The following is a 13,208-nucleotide window of genomic DNA, read 5'->3' as shown; positions in this document are numbered from 1 at the left end:
TAAAATCAAGCAGCATGTAGGGGGTAAAGAGACCTGCTCACATTCTCTGTCTCCAGTGGAAAGCATGTCCCTACCACCATTACCATTTAGATCAGTATCACACACACACCAATTTGTCAAAGGCTGCGCCATACTGCTTATTTAAGTAAGATAATCTGTGTACTGTACCTTCCATTTCAATCACTAGGTTATCACAGGGCCCAACATGCTGCTCCTGGCTCTCCCTGTGTCTCATTATTCAGAGGAGAGCTGTGGCCTACAGATCAGGGAGTTTGAGGGAGTCGCAGTCAAGGCCATGGCTAACCTCAAAGCATGACAGCTTTTTTTTAGTGGCAATTACACACCGTCTTTCCCCGGCTCCCACACTGACAGCGTGTACGTGTGTGTGTTAAGGCGATTTAGAAAGGGACAGAAACGCATCAACCATATTATATACTAGCAGATGATTCTATAAGAGCAATTTATTACACGTGTAATGCATGGTATATGGTGCACACACCACTGTGAATTATAATGTGTTCAACCTCTCGCCTTTCCCCTCTCAGCTGCATGGGGGGTTAAAGAAAGCACACTGGAGGATAAATGCTCTAACCTCCACTTAAATCTTATTTTCATGGTGTTGGCCTTCATCTCTATGAGTCAGAAATATGGGAAAAGGCCAAAATCACAACAATGAAGTCAGATTGTCCAAAAACCTCATACATGGTTTATGAATCATGATCATCCAGGTTTTAAACAAGTCAACCATTAAAATGCTGCTGAAGGTTAAATGAAAGTATGTGAACCCAAATGACAAATAATTCCTCACTGCACTGAAAACTGTGCGAGCAAATACTGGGTTCAATCATTGACATAAAGGCGCCATGATAGCTACTCAAAAATGAAGCCAAATAATCTTGATCGCCACCTGGTGGATGGCTTCAGTACTACTCTGTGTTTCGTGGGATCTCGCTACACCGCGGCTCAATTCCCTGATCTGGACTTCGCCCAAAAGAGGGCAGCACTGAGAGGAAGAAGTGGCGACGCTTCATCCATCTTTATTTTCAGTCTATGTGATCAATCTGCAACCAAAGTGAACTCAAGGTCAAATCTATTTCAGGTCTTTTAATCCTAAAGCAGGTCGAGGCTGCTATATAAACAGATGTAGCTCAGTGATTTGTTACTTCCAGTCCTTTCCATGTGTTACACTTACACCTGCCCTTGAAACACCAGCCTCTTCTACGAGGCCTTTACATTGTTTGGATTTCGATGCTGGTAATTCGGAGGCTTCAGGTGGGATCTCAGCGAGTGAGGCTTACATGCAGGCGGAGCTCAGCGCTGGCTCACTGGGCTCTGACAGGTTTTCAAGGCTCTCCTCCTGGATACAGCCAGGACGACAGGAAGTGCAGACAGAGCTGCTCCACATAAATCCTCCCATCCAATCCCACCTGGGCCTCAGCCAGGACATTTGCATATTCAGATGAACCACTGAATTAAGGTGAGGTTTGTGAAGTGAAGCCACCAAAGCGGATGCATTATGCATCTGTCCTGTGCATGTGCTTGAGTTCATCATTATCATATTTGAAAAATAATATCATTTATTGTACAAAGGGGGGAGAGAAAAAAACCCTTTGGTTTAGCGTCTCAGCTCCGTCCCTGTTTCGCTCTCCACCTCCACCGTCCTCTTGCTGTCAGTCAGGGTCTCTGATAACACATTGTTTTCACGCACACAACCAATCCCACTATTTAGGCCTTCACCTAAGAGAAGGATATCATGAATGCAAAGATTATTGAATCCTGCCTCTGCACCGTTTGCTTCAACTGAACAGAACCCTGCCTCTGGTGTGGGTTCAAATGCCTCAGGATGCTCCGGTCGTTCACGGCCTACTCTTATTTCTAAAGGCTGTGTGTTGTTGCTTACATGCATGACTCTTCATGATGTTAATCTTCTTCTTCAGCAGACATCTCTAGACCTAGGGAGTGAGACAGATTGCTATCTGGGTTTGATTTCCACAATGTGGGTGGTAAGTGGCTGGCTGTCCCCTTCTGACCTGCTGTAGTATATTACCCAGATATATGAAGCGCCTTCTAGTGTGTGGGATTGGTTTTATGCTAAATCAATTAAATAACCTGTCTTGGTATAAATGCACATGTACTCATTGGCAGTGGAGCATGGGCATCTCAAAACGTTTTCAGACATGACCTGCGGGTAAAATCCGCAGAATTGGCTACGGAGGTTACCCAGAATCCAAATTCAAATCCTCCGCATTATTCAGACTAGTGGTGGAGCAGCCGGGTGCAGCAGGCGGAGGCAGGAAGTGGCGTGCTAACACCGCTGTGGAGGTCACATGACTTTCTTGACAACATACAGACATAGTCGTTAGCTCTTATCACCACAAACTCTCTTGACATCATCTTCGGTAGCTTCTACGTTTGTCACCACCAGTTTATGAACAACTGGTTGTGTTGTGTTTCCTTCTGCGATGTGTTGCATGGCTGGTGTGTTGAGTACATATAGTAAATGTGTAGAGTAAATATGACCTTGCTTGTCATTTGTGTCTTTTCTCCTCTTTATCTCGTGCTCCTGCTCCTCTTGTCTGCCTCATCAGAGGAAGGTCGTGCTCAGTGTTGAGTGCTGTGTTTTGTTGCTTTGTGTTGCTTGCATGGCATGTACGCTTGAATGCTGTTATTGTGTTGTTTTCCTCCTTTTCAGCATGGTAACACGTGACAGGTGAACTATATTAACATGTATTACATTTTATATTGTGAGTTGTATGAATTGATCATTGTGTTTTTGCCTGTGTGTGTGTGTGGAGGTGGTGCAACATGTGCTTGTTGTCGTCAGTTCCACGCTGCAAACTCGTGATGATACTATTGCTGCTGACCCAGAAAACTGTTGTTGTTATCACTTGGATTGTTATCCTGTAAAGTGGAATAAATTTACATTTGTTGATACTGCTCTTCAGGTCGAGATCATAGCCTGTCAGTGTGGATCCTGAATAAGATCCAGGTGTTTCAAGTGACACGTGCAAGTAGCCTCCATGTGAGAACCTATGATTCTCTGCAATAATAATCTGGTTTTGCAAAAGCGTGTTGAAAGTAGGGTTGCAAAATTCCGGGAATATTCAAAGTTGGAAACTTTCCATGGGAATTAACGGGAATTAACGGGAATTAACGGGAATATACGGGAATTAACGGGAATAAACGGGAATATACAGGAATTAACGGGAATAAACTGGAAATGTTGTGGGTAATTTATACTAACTGTATTTACCTTGTCATATACAGACATAAATATAAACATTTTGTTTTGTCATAGGCTGATTTGAGCCCTGAGGAAACTTTGGGCACTTGACTATATGCTTCTGCATCGTTGTGTCATTCTTAACATAGGTCTTTGCACAGTATTTGCAAATGTACACAGCCTTTCCTTCTACATTGGATCGGGTGAAATGTCTCCACACATGAGATAGTGCACGTGGCATTGTTCTGTAGAATAAGATGAGAAAAAAGTTTGTAAAAAAACACTAATGCAATGCCAGAGATATAAATAGTTAGCCAAACAATTGGAATCGTCTGTTAACATATTTTACAATTGATGGATAAATGAATGGAAATAGGCTAGATGAACAGATGAACAATCCTCAATCAGCATGCTAATATATTTTCCCCAGTAATATCATCGAAACTTACCTGACTAGTCCTGCACACTACAGCAGGCCTCAATAGCCCTGCTGTAGAGTGAAGGATGCTGGGAATTATCTGTGCATGTGATGGAAGAATGTGCAGTGGAGGGTTGAAATTCAACGTGCAGTGTGTGCTGAATTCCATACATCTTTAAAATAGAGTTTTGAATGTTTTTTATTGCTCAGTGTTTAATTTGCTTATTTTTTTTTTTTTTTCAAAATTCCCAAAATTCCCGACCTAAACTTCCCATGGAAAGTTTCAGGAAAGTTTCCGGAAATTTACCGGAAACTTTCCGCCCCTTTGCAACCCTAGTTGAAAGTGTTGAAATGCTACCAACAAAGTTTCACTGCAGAGGCTGGTAACATTTGAATATCCTTTTCAACATTTTCTTCATTGACACAGAGGAAAATGAAAAGAGGAGATGAGAGGAAAGAGAGAGAGATGAGATTAGAGAGGAGGAGCCCATTACCCACAACCCCCCCCCCCCCCCCCCCCTCTTGGCACGCTCCTTTTTGGTCAGGTATTTGTGAACCCGATGTATAGTCTTGATGCTAACTTCTAATCCCGGCTTCCCCCAATGTAAAATGTTTAATATTTGAATATTTGTATTGTTAAGCTAGGAACAGCATCACAGTCCACAATCCTGTGAATTAGCAAATCGCAAGATGTCAGAGGCCCCAAATATCTGAAACCACAGTTTAAATGTTTACGATGTGATTAAACGGTTTATTATTAATATTATTTTATCCACTGTGTGAAATTTTCATCTAAGAAGTAACTACTTTCCACAAGGGAAGAAATCTCACGCCGAGTTTAACTCAAAAGTTGGCGAGACTTTCTTTTTCAAGTGTTCTCCCTTCAGAGCTCAGATAACAACTTTTATATCAGCATAAAGGAAACCAGCCAAACCAAGGGTCAGCAAACCGAAGTGTGTTTGAACCACACCAAACAAGTTGGGTGGTGTAAAAAAAACACCAAGGCTTTGATCTTTATGTATTCAACTCCTTTTATATTATATGTTGTATTTATTCCATTTATCCGTGCAAGGAATACGTAACCTAGGTTTTCAAAAGTGCAACACAGATGCCTTCCGTCTTTAGATTTGTTTCACTTGTTCTCGTATAAACAAGAAATACGACTTGTGGAAGGATATCAATCTCCCCTCCCTTATCGAAACGCCTCAGAAAACTGTATGTCTTCAACCCTCACTTACATTCACACTGCAGGGATAGTAAAACTGAAATAAGTTAGTGCTTCGCCTGCTGTGCTGGGACCCCTCGTAAAATGCCTTGAATACTGTGGAAAATCTGAGCGTACAGCAGTTGGATGAAAGGGAAATGTTGGCTGTTAACCCGGTGTTTAACAAGGCTCTGTGGGCCCTTAACTTTGAGCACTGTGGTTTCTTTTGGCCATGTCACTGTAAGCTCTGTATGTCAACGGATGACAACACCGGAGCACATCCCTATATTTGCACAGTGCATGTCGAAATGTGTAGCTCAGGGGTAATAGATGATGAATTTTAGCCGCGTCGGCACGTAGGAGTTTTGGAGTCTGGTGATTTTATTCCCTCCAGTCCAGATATTCAGTTTTGCTATATTTGGTAACCCTGTTGTTTAATGTAGCTTCAATCAGTCGTAGTGTGATAGAATTCGGTTGACAGCCTGGTCTGAGAGGTAGATGACCTTTTTGGATAAACTCAACGGGAGGTGTGATTAAATTTAACTCTGTCCTTCAGTTTGATTTTACATCAAATGGTTCTCAAGCCTTGAACCCTGACTCATAACACAGAAAAAAAGCTGCATTCCTGCATGGCTTTTCAGACGTTTGAGCATTTCCCCATCACCTGAGTTTTTACTTCATGTATTTTAAGGATAAAGAGAGAAATGCAGACGAATCAAACTTTGAACAATGTCAGCAGGGAATATGTTTGCTAATATCTCAAACACTGCTTGTACGAAAGCAGCAAAACAAGTAAACCTGAGCTGAAGTGTTCTGCTTTCCTAGGATCTAGAAAATTACGTTGTTTGTGTTTATGTAATTATCGTCTCCCTGTGAGTGATTGCATTTTTTTGCTGTCACGAGCGAAAATATCTGGCAGAAATGAACTCGCACGGAAACAAAGAACAAAGCAAAGCTTTTATTCGAGACTTGAGTTTAAGCTCTGAATGAGAGAAGGATATAAATAAATTGTTTCATAGAAAAGCCTCTCCAATGCCACAGCATGTCTATCAAGGGCCCTGATAATTAATTTTTTGCCTCACAAATCTCATTAGTGCATAATGAGGGAACAAGTCCTATTAGAACGACATGAGTGAGACTGTTATCATCTAAGATGTATTATGGGCCCTGGGCAGAGTGACAGGTTCACCTCTGCTTTCAGGACAACCAGGACACAAAGGGAGTCCTCCCTGTTCTCTGAGCTGCTGATATCAACTTCTCACTATCAGGTTTTGTTGGACCTCGGCTCTGATTCAAAAGATATCTACTGGTTCTTATCAGGCTTTTTATTAAGAGATGTTCAGATACCATCAAGAGATACTGCGTAACGATCCGATACCAGTGGATTTAAGAAAACACTAAATGCTTTAACAGCTGGATGCTGCTAATCCTGTAGGAAGTAATGATTGTGTTCATTGCTGAATGACCTGGCTTTGAGAAACAAACACATACAGAGAATGAATGCCATAGGACTTCTTTTATTTTCTACTTTGGCAGCCATAACAAAAATTTAACACAAATATAGAAATACAGGAACACACAACACCCCTCGAAACTGAATTCTTGCATCTGGTATATGTCACTGTTTCACTCGTGGGACAGTATGACATACTGCCAAATTGCTGATATGTTTGCTACACTACCAGTAATCACTTGTCTTGGCCACTATAAACACAGGCACTAGCCAGTGGCAGTACAGCACAACTGCAGCTTTGGAGCGACAAAAAAGAATTGATTTCTTGGAAAAGAAGCTTGCAGTTTTATTTGGGTGGACTAATAAACTTTAAACACGTTATATCCGAGCAGTGGTTATATTTGCATATTCTCTAAAGCGGGAGTTTCTGGCAGTATCGCAGTCCTTTTGGATGCTGGTATCAGAGCATCTCTGTGTTTATATTAACAGCATGACATGAGTTGTGTAGTGAGGTCAGAAGCTGCATTATAAGTGTCATGGCAGATGAATCTTCTTTCATCCCGGGATAAGTTGGAAAATATTCTTATTGCAAATGCTCCCCCCACCACCACCACCACGTCGTTCTCTGCGGCTTTCTCGTTTTTTGCGACTCTACAAATGACGGCTCCAGCGACGCCTCGGGTGTCCCATTCCCCCGCTCCTCTACAAAATAAGATACTATGATGAATGTGGCAGTAAATATCATTACACAAGTAGATCAGTGGTCTGCTTCAGGGCATCGCTTTGGCACTTACGCTGCTAATATCAAAGAGTTTTATATCAAGAGGGTTTACATAATTAGCATGCAGCCGGCATTGTCATCCAACAATACATCAAAGGGTATGAAAAAGCAAAACTCCTCATAGATCTTAATTTACGAGTGTTGAATTGTTAATCTGAAGGAGGTATTATTTCATTGGGTAATTTCCACTCCACTCTCTCTATATACACTTGTGGCGGATGCTAATTTCCTGAAGAGGCAAACACCATCACGTACAATTTAGAGATCCAATAAAAAATCTTGATTGTCCCGGGCTTTGTGAATAAATTGACCAGGCCTTTAAACTGTGGAGCTGTTGAAAACAGCACGCAGATGACATGATAGCCTCTGAAATGAGTTAATACTTCTGGGGATGATGTGCCAATCATGAACTAATTAGACGAAATCTGATCTTTCCTGCTGAAGAATTATCATAAATTTAACTTTAGCATATTTCTTCCCACGCACTTCCCCACATTTAGAGTCCCTGAGTTTAGCCACCACTGTTAAATCCCATTACAACTCTAAAGGCCTATCTCTCACCAGCAGATAGAGACGACGGCGCAGATTAGTCCCAGAGTGAGGAGAGATTCCAGGGGATTGATTTATTGTCTTTGAGGCAGTGGCATTGAACACAGTCGGGGTTCCTCTCTCACAGTATGCCGTGAATACTATAGCTGGCTCACGTACTTTATACATGCATCCCCATGACACACACACAAACACATGCCAAGTGCTATTGTCGTCCAGATGTCCTCCTTCTCATTAGCATCTTTATAAATACTGTTGTTGGTTTTTCGATCATAAAGTGGTGTTTTTCCCCCTAGTCTCTTTCCAATGTCATCTGCACTGTTGAACGTGAAGCCTTGTTCCCTCTGCCAAGGAGATAATGTTTTTATTGTTGTTTGTTTGTCTGTCTGTCTGAGAGCAGGATTACTCTGAAACTACCCTCCAGTACATTTGGATGTGTTTGCATTGGCTTTCAGTGTTTGTCTTTCTCTGGAAGTGATCCTTTCTCTGCCAGTGTCTTTTGTATATGAATTCTGCTATACTCTTGAGTTAGAATGAATTTTAAAAAGATGTACTTACAGTTATTATTCTCTGTGTGAATCGCCCTAAGCACACGTGTTGCTAGTAGTGTCTCTCTAAGAATGGAAATGTAGGGCAGCCTGATGGTTAATCCAACACTTCCTATACGAACTCTGCATTACCTTGAAATCAATAGACAGTATACAACAGACCGACTGGATCTAAACCTGGAAATAAACAAAGATGTCGAGCATTGTAAAAATTGGTTCAAAGCACAGAGCTGCCAGCATGAATGTAGACTATTAAGTTTGCTGAGCAAAGCTGCTCTTATTTGAATTGTGCAGAAAGTAAGTGTCTAGTTACAGTCGTGATAGAAACTGAAGCGATACTTCAGAATCAAGTTAGATTTGAATTAAAGTGTATTTAAAATGCTAACTTCACTCCTTCATAGCATGTAGAATGTTGAAATTAAATCTGTTAATTGTCCTTCTGGCAACATTTATTAGTGGAGGTGTGATATTGGATCTTTTGTCAGGCTAAAAATCATCTCATCTAAAAAATGAGCCACATGGGTTTTATACACTTGCGTTTTCAGTTTGGATTGATTCAGTAGTAGTTTCGATATCCTTTAAACATGGTAAAATCCCAACTGGTTTTGGTAATTTGCAAGCCCTAATTTATTCATAATGTATATATTCATAATGCAGTTCCCTCTCTCTGAAACTAACGGGGTTTCTAAATATAGACCCGGGAATCTCAGTCCACATCGTGACAATCTTTGGTCTCTCAGTGCTCCAGGCAGGTTTGCTCATGAACCGTGACTGTGAGCTTGGTTGATGTGTGCTGCAGGGGCGAGAGAAGCTGGAGCCAAGTAAAAGGAAAAAACAGATGAACAGATGAGCTGCTATCACACCTGGGTGAATGAAATGGACAGAAGTGTGTTGTTTTGTGTGACCGGACCAAGTTACAAAAACATGTAAAGAGATGAACACGTTTGTTCTCTATTGTTCTTGTGCCTACTGCAGCGCGGCTCAGTTGTTATGAATTTCTGGCCACAGCAGCTGAAAATGCTCCGAGCCTTGGATGAATGGTTCAGTGAACAGCCAGTCCAACCGAGCTGGAGCGAGTGGACATGAACGTGGCCCAGCGTGGGAGTGGAGAGGAAATTGTGACCTTGAAACTATCTTTGATGCACAGATGAAGATGTTGAGTAAAACCCACATACAGGAAACACTTTCACTGTCAATCCCTGAGCCCCCCTGACACGTTTGGGTTCGGCCCATCGTGCTGTGAGACTGTCGTGTCTCGAATGCCTGAAAGAGCCAGTTGCCGACATTTTCCTGAAGTTTCCATCATGCTGGCAAGATGGAGGCTGCTCAAAGAAATTAATGGGTTCCTCTAACTTTCTTTTTATTATTGTGCCGTTGAAGCTACCGATGAAAAGACCATAACAAAAATTTCTTTGACAATTATGGAGATTTCACCCTCATATCTGGATAAATATCTCCTCCATCTCTGCCTTGGTATGCGATACGTCTTTCATACAATTTTTTCGATTTTGTATTGAATATTTTCATTGAAAGAAACCTTTTGACGAATTGGGTGTAATGCTGTTGGCAGGGGACAACAAAAGAGTTACAGCTCCATACACATCTAACTTCATCATCATGTTATTAATATCGTATCGACTCAGAAAGGCTGTGAATATGCAGCAGTGCAGTGCCTCTCCTTCTTTCCACTTTACCAATACGATGCAGCCGAGCCTGAAATTACATATTATACAGTGTCTGCCTATAGAAAGGCTGAAAATATTCATATAAATGAGAAGAAGTCAGCCTCGTTAGGGCGAAAACAACCTTAGGGCGTGAGGATGTGAGCAGATTAATTGTGTCAGTTGATTCTGTCTTGTTGTGCAAATGCAGGGTGGAGCCGGAGATGGTATTTGATTCGAGCTTTTTAGAATAAAAAGGGACTGTACGGCGGTGCCAAACTCGAGGGATCTCAAAGCAAGACACCAAATAGAGTAAGACCTCGTTTGTTTCCACTGCACAGTCATTATACAAAACCTCCCAACCCTGAAAGACTGACAGGAGCAGTGTTGGCGAGTTAGATGTTGCTGAATCATCAGAGAAAAGTGCAGAAATACTCGATAGCAAAGTTTTTGCCGGTGTGGTCGGAAGTAGAACCATCCATCTCATTAAAGGGCCTAAAGCTACAGAAAGTAAAAGCACCTTTTTATATCAAATCCTAAGTCCTGAGAGCTGTTGTCTCTCATCTTTTCTCCCCTTCACACCGTATGTCCCGTGCAGCTTGTTCCCCCGATTGCTTATTTGCTGAGAAAATAAAGAGCAAATAGACCAAATCATCTTTTATGTGCATATCCTGGAGCTAAAAGTGTTTTATGAAAACAAAATACACTAATCACTTTGGCTTTTACAAAATGCAGTTTCTTTTTTATCAGTTATGAGATGATGCCAGTCTGAGCTGAGAGGGAGGAAGAGGCAAACACAAGCCGAACTGAACGACAGAGATATAACAAAAATAGCTGTCAAAGAGTTTCACAGTGCAAAAAATCTATTATATACACAGTATCTGCTTGTATTTACAGGAATATGAACATACAAAATATACAGAATCTGCCCCCCCCCCCTCCGAAAACCCAAAAGGATTGATAATGTGTCTTACAGTGTGAAACACATCGAAAGCAAATCAAGAGAAAGATGAATTTCATAGCAAAATAAATAGTATACTTTAAGATTTCACATGAGAATTTGTGTAACGCGCTAAAATCTACTCTGCCATCATAGGATGATGATATAATTCGCTCACATTGATTGTCACTCTCCTTTTCTTCCTTGCGCGTGGCTAGCAACAGCAAATTAACTGAAATATAGTATTGCAATAGATCCAGATTTTTATTCATGAGGCTTCTGGAGAACTGCACAGTGAAGCAGTTAATACATGTTTATTAGTAAACCAATGCATTAAAGTGTGATCTTGTTTTTCCTATTTTCTGTTTAAATCTAAATCAGAGCCCTGTTCTTCACTGTTAAAAATGGACTCTTCTCTTAGGGCCACTCTAAGTCCATCGATATAAATTTTCAACTGTACTTCATTATTAAAATCCAAAATATCTCCTTAACCAAATCTTTAAAATCTTCAGATGAACAGTGACAAGGGATTCAACAGATCATAGACTAACAGCATTCGAGTAAAATAAAATAAAATTCAGCGAGTCAAATTAGGGCTATTCAAATAATTTGAGAAGGAAAAGTGCAGCCATTGTCTATATATTTGTTATTGTGTAATGCAACGATAAAAAGACTAAAGTTCAAAATGAAAAATTCTTATAAAGGCTCATACATGCTGCCTTTACGTGTGAAGAGAGACACGTCTGTTTCAGACAATGTTGCTGTCACTGCTCACACACTTCCATGTGCCTGACAAAGTAACATACTGATGCCTGTAGATTCATAGCAGCTTGAAGTCTCTCTCCAGAAAATTTAGCAAATTGTTGAAATTTCGTCCTCATCTCTTCCGGTCATCTTTCCAACTATTGGCTACAGTACCCCCCCCATGATTTCCTGTGGTAGTGTTCTGTTTCGCCTGAATTCATAATCTCTCTCATGAGACGTGTGCACAAATATGGACAAAATGAATGCAAAGTAAGGACATCATGTCTCTGTATATGTTTCAAACCTAAATTAGCCTTAACAAGTTATGTTAATATGAAAAGAAGTCAAATAATATATTCCCATTGTGGAAAAAGTCTCTAACAAATGCAATAGTTACTCCTGTTTGATTCATGTTCCCTATCAACTTATTTTATACCGAATCATTGAGGTTATCAGTATGAATAGGTCTGATGCTGTGTCAGGAACAGAGCGGGGAGGTTAGAGCGTATTTGTCATGGGTTTAATTGACAGTAACAAATATATATCATCTGTCTTTCCTTTTAAAATGATCCCTTTGTGTGTCTTCTTTTACAAAAAAAAATCCCAGTAGTGAGCCAGCTGGAGGCTTTGTTCGCTATTGGCTTTGTGCTGTAGGATAATTAATATTCTTCTCTGGCTGCTTTTAAAAGGCTGTTATTGAATATGTGTTTAGAATCTTACTGGGCTTAAAAGTAGCTTTTGTAGATAAATGCATGATACATCTTTATTAGAGTTTAAACAAAACTGATGATTTTTAAGATGTTGAGTTAGGAGAATTCACTGTAGTCCTTAGTTTATATTCACATTTAAAATGCAGGATTCTTAACTTTCATCCTCCAAATTGACAACAAATCAACAATGACATGACATAAAAGTTACGTGAATGTGCATAGGACACATTCATGTTTTTGGAAAGTGAAATGTGCCTTTTATGACAACAAGAGCGTTCACCGTTTTATCTTTTCTCCTCTGTTCTTTTGCCCTGGATGCTCATTCATACAAAATGCTACAAATTTCATGAATAAATATGCACAGAGGAAAGAATTTCACGTTTTTCAGCAAGCAGTAGATTGATTAAAGGCATCGTGAACATGACAAAAAGATGATCGAGAATAAGTTCAAACAGAGCAGCCTCCATGCTTGAGAGAAACTGCGTCTTTGTCATTGGCACAACCTATAGCATCAGAGACTTATAACAGTGAAACAACTCTTGTGGCTGTTAAACATAAAGATAAACGTTTCGTTTTTATTCCTCTATTTTTCTGTGTATGTGTGCATTTAGCTTATTCAGCATTTCAGCCCTGTGATGTTCGGCATCGGCACAAGTGCAGCAACTGCAAAAACAACAAAGCAGTCGGGGGTGCAGCATCACAGGACAAACACCAAGCACGTACGGAGGAACCGGCGAGAATCAAAAGTTCATAGAAAACAAAAATAAAATCTTTTCAAAACATTGAAACACTTTTCCAAATAAAACATAGTGAACATACATTATGTACACAATTCCAGAGCACAGAGGTTTTTTTTTTATAAGATCAGATTTGTAATACTGGTGGGTGTGTAAGTGTGTGTGTGTGTGTGTGTGTGTGTGTCCTTTCCGTTAGGGTACAGCATCTAACCCTACAACACCTCTTCATAGCTGACCAAC

The sequence above is a fragment of the Limanda limanda genome, chromosome 19 (genome assembly GCF_963576545.1).
Source record: "Limanda limanda chromosome 19, fLimLim1.1, whole genome shotgun sequence".
In the NCBI taxonomy this organism is placed as follows: domain Eukaryota; kingdom Metazoa; phylum Chordata; class Actinopteri; order Pleuronectiformes; family Pleuronectidae; genus Limanda; species Limanda limanda.
This window is presented reverse-complemented; position numbering follows the sequence as displayed.